Below are 12,902 nucleotides of genomic sequence, written 5' to 3'. Positions count from 1 at the left end.
TCCTGAAATGTCACTCAGTAATTCTAAAATATTTAACAGAAGCAGAATATATAATTCCATGCTTAAATCATCTAACACTAAAGCTTTACCATTTTCCATTTTTGTAAAACTTATTTAACTTCTATCAGGGTAATAGGCCTATTTAGCAAATATAGTTGTTGGTCGTTAAGTATATTAGTAACATTTGTATTCAAATACTGGGCAGTTTTGTAATGATCAGGATTACTATTTTTATATTTCTTAAGATCCTCATGACACTTTTAAAATATTGAGGATTTCTTCTATGTCTGAAATAAGCTTATTAGTGTCTGGATTTCAGATATTATTGATTTGTGCCTTTTTGCTTAACATCTTACTTCTGTTAGCTAATCTATGTAGATTTTTGAAGTTTTCATATAACTGTGCAATTTTATTTTTTGTAAAGCTATCACCACTTTATGCATTAAAACTGTTTGATATTTTGTCACTTTGTGTATCTCATCTTGCATTTCTAACAACTCTTTATCACACTCTTTTATTTTATTATTAGTCCATCTTCCTATTCTATTCTAATATGCATTTTAAGGAGTCCCATAATATGACTTTACTAACCTGACCATTATCATTCAAAGGTAAAAAAAAAAAAAAAATCTCAGATTGTTTTTTAGGTAAGTATTAAATTCTTTTAATTTAATCATATGTCCTTTTAGCCATTAATATATTAACACTTAGTGCATTATGACCAGATAACAGACAAGGAATAGATTTAAAACAATTCACTTTTTTAGTAAATTTATAGAGGCATAAATCCTATCAATTCTAGTTTGTGGTCCATGTGCATAAGAATAATGAGTAAAAAACAATTAGTTATCTTTTGCTTTTACTAGTTAATCAACTAAATTATTATAATAATCCATCTGTTTAGTGCCTTAGCAAGTATTTTAGCTTTTTTTTCTGTTCACTTGTATCTTCTGTACAAGATATGAGGTCAAAATCTCCTGCTAAAATTAAACTACCCTTCCAATGACTTTGTAATAAATTTAAATGACCATTATCTACTCTTGCATCTATTCCAGGGATCCAGTAAAAATTAGCTAGTGTATAGAGTTTGCCATTGTATAGGTCTATATTATTTCATTGAAACTCCAGTTCTGTGAATATCTATTCATTGACCCCTATTCAGCAAATTACCCTTTCATTGAATGCACAAATCAGTAATCATTTTCCCAGTTAACTAATTTAGTAGGCCAACATACTGAGTAATACATACTGCAGTATAACAAGCCCACCAAATCGGGGGGCTATGCTCCAGCATCCCCACTGTGGTGGCTGCGACCCCAACAACTCCCATACCTATATATACCAACTCTGAGATCTCACTATAGTGTGGAAAAGGGCAAATTTCCACATGTTGACCAGCTAACTCAGTGCCCTGGGAAAAATGTTTGCTGATCTGAATGTTCGGTCAAAGGATGTTCACTGAATAGGGGTTGATGAATAGGTATTCACGGAATTGGAGTTTTGCTGAACTAATATAGACCCCATTATATTTAATAATTACAAATGCATAAATTCCTTTGGGATCATTCATAGGCATTACCATAGAATTTCTCCAAAGTATAGCAGTTCCTCTCCTCTTTTTGTTAAAAGGAGCAAATGATAACATTTTGTAACCTAAGTTATTTAAATATTATATATCTCTCTCTTTAATTTTAGATATCTCATTAATGATTTCCTTTTGCTGCCATTATTTAATCATTTCACATTAATTGATAACAGATTAAAAACAACCATACTGTGCACTTAATTTTTTTAAATTAATATGACACATTTATCCACCATATTAATTTAATTTTATATAAGACTCTAATGCATTCCACCAACACTATCTTATCATTCCACATTTTTTGAATTCTTCCTTTCTGAAAACGAAACTGCTAACTAAAACAAAGGCAAATTTACAACTATAATGTATATATTGCTAATAAAACACAATCTATGGTGGACACTGAAGTTCCTAGTTTGCCTATTGAATAGACAAACTACTTTCTATCTCTGTAACTACCAATACCTAAAAAGTCATCAAAAAACTAGACCAAAGCTACCATGACTTACAAATAATATAATATTATATATAAGTGAAAAATAATGAGACTATTAATTTATATATTTTGCCATTTAAACTATTCCCTGCATTGCTACCTAAAAGTTTAATAATCCTCTTCTATTAATCGCAAGTATTAAATAATCCAACAAAGTGTGCTATATACCTAGATTTGTAATAGTAGTATAAATTATCCATTAAATATTGCTAAAGTATTCACTCATTCAACATTAGTATAAGTTAATCTCTGACACAACAGAAACATTCTTTTGTTTCAAGCATTCTTTAAGTGTTGCTTGCTTCATAAATGACCTGTGAAAAGAATGTGTTAAACAGGAACAAAGAAAATAAAATAATGCAATTTAACACTTCTAATTAGCATATTATTTATATATGACATTCAGTTAACCCAGCAATACACAAACTAAGCAAAAAATAAACAAACATTTTAACTTCTACATATATATATATATATATATATATATATATATATATATATATATATATATGTTACAAAGACATGCATCTGGAGTGTTTCTCCCTGGGTCTCTGCTGAAAATTGACTTTGTTCCAAGTCGGACTTTCGCAATAAATAAATGTTAAATAAAATGAATAAATAAATATATATATATATATATATATATATATATATATATATATATATATATATATAGTCTTAAAGTTACCAGTTCCATTGCTTATCATTTAGTAACATTTGCTTACAGGAAGAATTTGTTTAACATTTAGAAATACACTTATAGGTTTAATTAAATTAAATAAATTAAATCTTTCACTATAAATATAGTAAAACTGTAAAACTAACCGTTTATATTCCTCACCATGAAAAATGTTTTGGCTTACAATATAAATACATACTTACACATGTTTAGTAGCTTAAAGTCCAGTTCAAACCTTTTACTTAAAAGGCAAATATATTGCTGCAGAAAATAAAAGTCCTGTAATCAGAGAATTAAAGTCACTTGTTTTAAGCTTTTTAATTTTAGAAGCAGTTTTCCAGGAATTCAGCTCACTCTGTCTCTTGAGGGATATACTGTTCCACTCTATTTCTTCAGTATTATTAAGGATTTTACTGTTGTTAAGAAAAGTGGATGCCTCCTCCAGCATGTTAAATATTTCAGTTTCTTCAGGATGAATTTATTTTATCCTTGCAGGAAACACCAAAGTAGCTTTAATATTGTTATTTTTAAGTTCCTTGATCAGTGATAAACAGTGTTTTTCTTTTACTCGTTACTTTACTGGAATAATCATTGCCAAATCTGACTATGTGTTCACCTATTTAAATAGGTGGGCTGGACCATGCTGTTTTTAATATTTGATCGTTTTCTAAGTTATACCAAGGGAGTACAGTTCCTTTAACTTCCTACCTACCTCCAACCCACACCATTTTGTTGATTTTTTTTCTGGCCACAAGCACACTGAAGAGATCCATATTTCCTTTTAAGAGCAGGTTCTTACCTGACCAATGAGATAATCCTTTCTCCCTCCCCCTAAGGTATCTAATTACTTTATTTAGACCTGATAAAGATCTGGCACCATTTTTAAAAAAATAAACCAGATACTGCTCTTCTCTTCAATCGTCTTGTGTGCTCCCCATGTAAGTACCCTTGCTATTTTTTCAATACTCCTTAAACTGTATGCTACTGAAATGCAGGACTTTGAATATTGATGACATTTAACATCTGTTTTTCTTTCATATTTGAATGCCTTTTGACATAAGAGGTAATGATACATAATTTTGTATATTGACTCTATACAAACTGTTATGCTTATTAACAGGTCTTCTCTGAAACACTGATATTATAACTCTTTGTACTACTAAAATGACTATGCAGCAGCTTTAGTAATTATCTCTAAGGCTAGGTTTTATGTTTATAATGTACAGCCTCTCTTAAAAAATTTAACACGGTTTTATTTGTTTAATGATTGTAGTGGTGATCACACAATTATTCTATATAAATTGGAATGCTATTAGCATCCTACAGGACTGAGTTATAGCTTTTAATTGATTCTATATGTTTAAATTCTCTTTATTTTTCTGCAATGTTTTTCTCTTGATTGTTCCTTTTAAGTAGTACGGACAGTGTTTCCATAAGCATATCATATTGTAGCATAGATCCCATAAGAATTACATAGAGTGTTTAAGCTTCCTAATTGTATCTGTATGTATATCTCTCTATTTTACTGCAAGTCTTGGTTGTTCCTTTTACTTAAATACTGTTAAGTGTTTAAATAAGTATAATGTATTATGCCATAGCTGCCACAAAATTTGCTTAGAGTAAGTGAAGACAGGCTTTTATTTAAATAGAGCTTTACTATTGTAAGTATCAGCAAACATATTAATTCTATACCTTTTCTTTACAGTACATTAACTGTAGCAAATATCCCTGAAAATATCCAGTATTTGAGCTGTAATTTCTTTTAACTGTGCTTGGTGAACCAACTGAAATGGCCAGGAACTGTAAAGTTCTGGAAGTAAGAAATTTGCAGCATCAAAAAAAATCAATGTAGGTCACAATCGAGACTCTGACTAATTAACTGGCTTGTTAGAAGGGTATTTGGAAAGCACACCACCAAGGACATCAAGAATGTTCTGTTTTATTTATACCCCCACAATCTGATAAATAAACTCTAAGTGTATCTGTCTTACCTTAGTTGTTGTTGGGTAAAATAGTAAGCTTAGTTAACTATAGCTATTGTTTTTTTTCCATATAGCTGTTGCTAATATATAATACTAAGAAAAGTAACATTACCCTTTAGCTGTGTGATTACTGCAGTCTGTTACAATTTCCCCAGAGTGTTTTTTACAAATAACTAAAATCTTCTTCTTCTTTTGGCTGCTCCCGTTAGGGGTCGCCACAGCAGATCAACTGTTTCCATTTCCTCCTGTCCTCTGCATCTTGCTCTGTCACACCAACCACCTGCATATCCTCTCTCACCACATCCATAAACCTTATCTTAGGCCTTCCTCTTTTCCTGTTACCTGGCAGCTTCATCCTTAGCATCTTTTTCCCAATATACTCTGCATCCCTCCTCAGCACATGTCCAAACCAACGTAATCTTGCCTCTCTGGCTTTGTCTCCAAACCTTCCAACCTGGGCTGACCCTCTAATATACTTATTCCTAATCCTGTCCATACTTGTCACACCCAGTGCAAATCTTAACATCTTCAACTCTGCCACATCAAGCTCTGACTCCTGCCTTTTTGTCAATGTCACTGTCTCCAACCCGTATAACATAGCTGGTCTCACTACCCTCTTGTAGACCTTCTCTTTCACTCTTACTGGTACTCATCTGCCACAAATTACTCCTGACACTCTTCTCCACCCACTCTATCCTGCCTGTACTCTCTTCTTCACCTCTCTTCCATACTCACCATTACTCTGAACTGTTGATCCCAAGTACTTAAACTCATTCACCTTTGCCACCTCTACTCCCTGCATCCTCACCTTTCCTCTAGCCTTCCTCTCATTCACACACATATATTCTGTCTTAGTCCTGCTGACCTTCATTCCTCTTCTCTCTAGAGCATATCTCCACCTCTCCAGGGACTCCTCCACCTGTTCCCTACTCTCACTACAGATCACAATGTCATCTGCAAACATCATAGCCCATGGGAACTCCTGTCTGATCTCGTCTGTCAACCTGCCCATCACCATTGCAAATAAGAAAGGGCTCAGAGCTGATCCTTGATGTAATCCCACCTCCACCTTAAACGCATCCGTCACTCCCACCGCAGACCTGACCGCTGTCACACTACCCTCGTACATATCTTGTACCACTCTTACATACTTCTTTGACACTCCCGACTTCCTCATACAGTACCACAACTCCTCTCTAGGCACCCTGTCATATGCTTTCTCTAAATCCACAAAGACACAACGCAACTCCTTCTGACCTTCTCTGTACTTCTCCATCAACACTCTCAGAGCAAACATCACATTTGTAGTGCTCTTTCCTGGCTTGAAACCATACTGTTGATCACTAATCATCACCTCCCTTCTTAACCTAGCTTCCACTACTCTTTCCCATAACTTCATGCTCTACTTGCATTAAAAATAAAAATCATCAAAGGACTACAGTTCTTTTAACTTATTACCCACCTCCAACCAAGACATTTTGCTGATTGTTTTTTCTGGTCACAAGCACACTGACTGGTTCTACCTGCTCCGTTCACGCTTGCTTCACTCAGGCTCTCTCTGCTCCTCAACCCTACCCCATTCTCCACCCATCCCTGCTATGCCTAAACATACTAAACATATTCCCAAATAGTCACTCCCCCGAAGTAAAGCAATCCTATCACAGTTAATATGAATTCAAAATTATATCATTCCAGTTATCCAATTAAACTGTATCATACTAACTCCTATATATCCCACTCCTCTTGCTTAACTACCTGCTGCTTTACATCTTTTAGTGTAATAAGTCATAAATGGACAAAAGGATAGTTTTAAATCCCCCACATATCAAAACTCAATTACACCTAACAATTATTCCTACCCACCCATAACATTATTACTTTAACTTGGGCATATCTGAAATAGTAGTAGTAAGCAACCTAATAAATTTATATTCATAAATCCTGCTATTTTTATCTATTACAGCTCACATAACCTTTTACCATACAGAACATAACAGCACACAATCTATGTACATTACTAATCCCATAAACATAAACCATACGCCATTTACCTTATTCACACAGCAATCTTGTCCTAATGCTACACAGAAACATGATAAGTTTATAGCAAAATACTTAAAATTTGTAGTTCATATTGCATCACAGCTCATACTCAATGGGGTATTCACCCCAACCCTGATGCCCAGACAAATCTAACCCATCTAGATCTTCATACTGCACACCATCCCCAACAACTATTAACTCTCTCCAGCAAAAGTATGGACTTGCTACTACTCAGTATAAATCTCAGATTCATCATGAACAAAATTCAAGAACTGCATGCCACCCTAGCTCTATATACTTCAGATATAGCCCTTATAACAGAAACCTAGCTAAAGCCAGACATCACTAACAAAGAACTACTTCCCCTAGGATACAACATACATAGGCTAGATAGATAACAGAAAAGAGGTGGTGGTATCACCTTTCTTTACAAAAAAAAATCTCAGTTTAGAACTCTAGACCTAACCATCCCAAACTTTAACAACACAGAAATACTGTTTACTAAACTAACATTTAATCCAAAGAAACATCTGAACATAGTGGGAGCCTACATTCCACCGGGGAACAAACTGACTACTCTAGAACACATCCTAAATTGGACAGCAACATCCCTCTCTCAGGAAACATTTATAATGTGTGACTTTAATGTGGACTGACTCTCCTGCAACTCTCATAAATCCCTCTGACCACATTAACCTACAAACAACCCAAAATTGTACTAGGGGAGACAAAACATCAAATAAACATTCAGTCCTAGACTGGAGCCTTACAAACAGGCCAAAGTTATTCCTGCACTAGGCCTCAGTGACCATATTCCAACTTGTATTTTCTGACACTGAATAAATCCACATAAACTTACCACCTACCATCAAATCTGAGATAAGAAAAAAGTTATCCCCCAAGACTTCATAACTAGTTTAAAAAAATGCATCTGGGCACCACTCAAAGATTTCCTTTTAGATAATGCAGTTGAATGCTTTAACTCTACTTTCCTCAATATCCTAAACATGTTGGACCACTAGAACAATAAAGATAAAATTCAGTTATGCCCCCTGGCTAACCAAAGAAACAAGATCTTTGTTAAAAACTAGAGATATGGCTTGGGAGAAATGTCTCAATGACAAAACTATAACTAACAAACAAACATATCTAGAACTATGAAATAAAGCTAAAAATGTATTAGACAGGACAAAATACATTACTATAGCAGTGTCCAATCAAAACATCAAAGAAACTCACAAAAATTCTGGGCTGCCATCAAAAATTCTTACAGCTAGGGCAAATACTACACTTGCTGCCAACTATCTACCTTGTGAATATCTAAAAACTGCTGCAGAACAATATCCTATCAAGTATAGATATTAATAAATTGATCCATCTTACAACAAATCCCTAAAATGTGGAAAGGATCACATATTATCCCACTACATAAAAGTGGAAACTCAACAGAATTATCAAACTACTGGCCAATAGCTATACTATCACCATTATCTAAAGTACTTGAGAGGTGCATCCATTCACAAATCTTGAACTATCTAATAATCAACAATCTTCTAACACTCAGCATGGTTTCTGTCCTAATCATATCACTACCACCACCCTTGTTACCTTTGCTAACATTTTAATCACAATAGCAATGATGGCAGTTTAGTTTCCTCCATATTTTTTGATCTGTCCAAAGCTTTTGATACTGCCTCCCATTCTAAGCTCTTAACTACTCTCTTGGAAGTTAAACTAAGCTATTCTACACTTATTTAGTTCCAGCAATATCTAGCTGGATGCTTGCAAGCTGTAAAATGGAAACAAAATATCTCTTCATTACTGCCTGTAACCTTGGGAGTTCCACAGTGATCTATTCCGAGCCCTTTACTTTTTATTATCTTTATTAACAATCTGTATACTGCCACCCTACTTGCCTCTGTAGTTCAATATGTGGATGATGCCACCCTGATTTGTACCACCTCAACAATACAAAAAAATCACTTCGCAGTCATTTAATGCTGTGGAATCTTGGCTAAACACTTCACAACCTATACTTAACCCTATCAAAACAAAATTCATGCTCTTCTATCAAACTAGAGCTACAGACACCCACCCACCATTTACTATCTCATCATTAAACCATACAATTATTTCTCCAGTTTTCCAAACAAAATGACTTGGAGTGGTCATTGACTATAATATAAAATTCTATATACACATATCACAGACCATAAAAAAGGTCAGGAAAAAAAATATGAACCTTGTAGAGAAATCTACACTTTCTAAATAAATCTTCAAAGGGCACTGTAGCAAGAACCCATATTATCTCTGTGCTACTATACGCCTCACAAATTCTTAGAAATATTAAGAATTCTGATAGAAAAATCTGAAACTTGCTATAATAAAATTCCAAAGTTTGCCACAGTAACAAATTTCAGATCCCATCATTGTTTGGCTTTAAAACAACTATTCTGGCTAGAACTACTAAATCTACTTACTTATAATCAACTTACCTTCACCCATTGAATACTAAATCAGCTAGAAAAAAATACCAGTACTTCAAAATCTATGAACCGACTATCCAATAATAGAGTATTGTTGTATCGTTTTCCACTAATAAATCCTTCCTAAATATATTCAAAACTAACAATGCAGCTGGAGTTTCTCTTTATTCCAACTGCATAGCCAAAACTTGGAACTCCCTGCCATTAAATATCAGAACAAGTACTAACACTTCCAACTTAAAAAAAACTTTTCAAATCACACCTATCAGAATCCTGGACCTGCTCTTGCACAAACCCTGGTTAGGAAATAGATGTCTTAAGGAAGCTAAAGGAACACAACCTCTTATTTTTATATTTGAATAGTGCACCCTACTAAGCATATGTACACTACTTGATTGTTTTCTACCTACAGTCGAAGTACTGTTATTCTCTGTATCCTGTCTAGACTACATGATTGTATCAGTGAAATGTATAACGTGTATTTTCTTTTTGTATTTGCATCTGAGACTGAAGCGATATTTGTAGCTGTACGTTCTATATATATATATCTTACGGTTATTTGTAAATGTGGAACTTTTCTCCCTGGGCCTCTGCTAAAAAAGGACATTTTGTCCAGTAAGACTTTCCTGGAAAACAAATTTAAAATAAAATAAATAATAAAAATAAATAAACATAAACTTAACTATAATCGAATGAGTTGGTGAGTTTTACTTCTTAGAAGGTGCTCTCAGGAATCTATGTGCTCTTTCAATTCCAAAAGATAAAGTTTGAGGTAGATTTAATGTTTCACATAGCCAGGTTGTTAAGAAGTTTATTATATTATCTCCCTCATACTTTTCAGGTATATCATGCATTCTAATGTTACTTCATTTCTGTCTGTTTTCTAAATCATCAGTTTTTTCAATGAACCAGTTATTTTATTTTAAAAGATATTTAATCTGAGAGTCATCTTCAGTTATTCTCCTTTCATGATCATTTAAAGCTTCTTCCATGCTGCTGATTTGTGAACTTTATTGTTTATTAAGAATTTCTAAATGTTCCATCTTTTTTCTGGTCTATTCTTTGAAACATTCAAGTTTGGTATCTAGTTTGTCTATCTTATGTAATATATCATGAATAGTAAATATTAGTGACTGTATGTATTTTTTAACACAAGAATCCTGAGTACCATTTCTTGAGTGACTCATGTTGAAGTCTCTTCTCTCTCTCTCTTAACCAAGTAGTTGAAATTGTGGCAGAAAAATTATAGCTTTTGAAGAACGTGGATCTATAAATCTTTTCTGTAAATATTAGTGAATAAAATTAGCGAACAAGTATCTCCAAATTTTAATTTCTTGATTATATTTTCTGTCAGAGACAAGTTTTCAGTCACAGAGCTTTCACCAGTTCCTGTTTGCGGTTAGCCATCTTGGCCATACCCCTTATATTAGTCTTCTTTTGCTGTGTCTTCTGGAATGTCCTATACAGGACTGCATCGAAAGTAAATTGTTTTATACTTTCATTTCTTCAAGTACCTAGCTAATTGAAGACTGGACATTTTCACCCATGTACAAGAGGCAGTGACAGTACTAAACTTTCAAAAATATAAAGTTAAATCAGATGCAAAGAGATGATATGCAGACAGTATCATGTGACTAACGATTAAACGGAACTCCATAAATTCCAAAATGTTGTCCAAATCTCAAAATGCAAGATGTATAAAAGTGACAATATTTGGGCTCCATAAGGTAAGAACTCAGTGCCGCATTATTTCCACAAAAACAGTTATTATTTGATAATTAAGATTAGAAGATGAGTTACGTTATGCCTGATGGTTGGCAAGCTCTTCTAAATTGGTCTCAGTTTGTCTTTTGGACTTTATGAACAACACAGGGGCTACTGCCCTAGAACATGTGACATATAATATAATATGCTTTAAGGATGTGGAGTTTATTAAATAAGAAGATGCAGAGAAATTGAATAGTAGTAGGACACCATGTTGGCAAATGTGGCTACAAGATGAAAGCATTTCTATGGGGGAGTGGCTGGCTCATAATAAGATGGCTATTTAGTCTCTTGTGGCAAATTTCCTGGGCATGTAAATTCACAATAAAAAAATAAAATCATTCCATTTGATGAATGTGGGAATGGTGGCACAAACTGAAATGAATCTGGACAGTGATGTACTCCTTCAGTGTTTCAAACCTTCGTCATAAGAGGTGTACTTACTGATTTTGGTCAAGAGACTGTCCTGTTAGTCTCAGAAGTTGAGGCCTATTATTCCTTGGCAATGTAGTAGTAGACAAAACTGGAAAGATTAAAGAGAGAAACAGAGCAGCACTGCAAGGAATAATAGAGCACCTTTAATGTGAAATGCAAGAGATATAACAAAACATGAATAAACAAGAAGCCAAGGTTGACGATCTGGAAAATCATTCCAGAAAAAAATCAGCATATGTGTCACTGGCACTGCTGAGAATGTAGCAAACAGAGAATTGCAGCCCTTTGTTGAGCATCTACTGGTCAAGGAAATAAATATACCCACATATCTGGACAAGAGTATAGACAGGGCTCACAGAGTTGGCAATTTGTAGAGGATGCAGCCCGTTAGAAGGCATGCTGTGCTGGTAATGCATTCATATAGAGACAGAGAGAGAGAGAGAGAGAGAGAGAGAATGTTAAACTTTATCAGGAAAGGCAATGAAGTTAAGTGAGGAAGACATGTTTTATTTTTTGCAGCAGACTTTTCCAAAAAGCTTTGTACTTTAGGACAGGCTATGCTCCCCTATAAAAAAGCATTTACAAAGCTACAGCTATAAGACAAACCTGATTTATCTGGCTTTACTAATGACAGAAAAGGTAGGGGCAAAGGTAATGCTAAACAGCATGGCAAAGGCTAAGAAATTTGTAGTTAATTTAAAGGAGTAGCTTCAAGACTTGTATTTGGAGGAGGAGGGGATCAAATGGTAAAACAGAGAAATGGACTGGGATATGTTACGCAATAGGCATCAGAGGCTGAGATCCCCACAGCAACAATAACACCAACTCTGGGTAGCAAAAGAAAGAGTACTAAAATGGAGCAGAATCGCAGGAGCATGAGTGGGTATAAGCCAGCAGATAATCCCAAAGAAGGTGAATTGGTACACAGTCGAAATAATCAAGTTGGGCAGGATGTAGGTTCAGGCTCATCTAGATACAAGGAAGATGGGGAAATATCAAAAGCTACTGACAGACTTAGAGAACACAAATAGGATGATGAGAAGTTTAACTGATGAAGTAGAAAAGGACTCAGCCAGCCACACAGAGAATGGTAGCACTTGGAATCATCTCCAGAAAAATGAAGAACTTCCAGTGGTCAACAGTGGAAGAAAATTTTTGGGAGGACTTCAGAATCTGAAGATGAATGATGATGACAGCAGAGGGTGTGTAGAAACTAGCTAGAAGCATGGATAAAGGCTGAGGACAAACAAAGAGTTTTTTGAATGAGTACATACATTTTGGGATTACTCCAGTAGGGGACATTTTCTTAGATGATATGTAAATGGAAACTAATGACAGCAGTAAACTTATCTGGAACTAATACATTTTTTTTAATAAAAAGATTACTGCACATATCCGGGGATGTTTAATGTCATTGAAGTAAGAAATGTCT

Source organism: Protopterus annectens, chromosome 7.part0, assembly GCF_019279795.1.
Source record: "Protopterus annectens isolate FY-2018-M chromosome 7.part0, PAN1.0, whole genome shotgun sequence".
In the NCBI taxonomy this organism is placed as follows: Eukaryota; Metazoa; Chordata; order Ceratodontiformes; family Protopteridae; genus Protopterus; species Protopterus annectens.
This window is presented reverse-complemented; position numbering follows the sequence as displayed.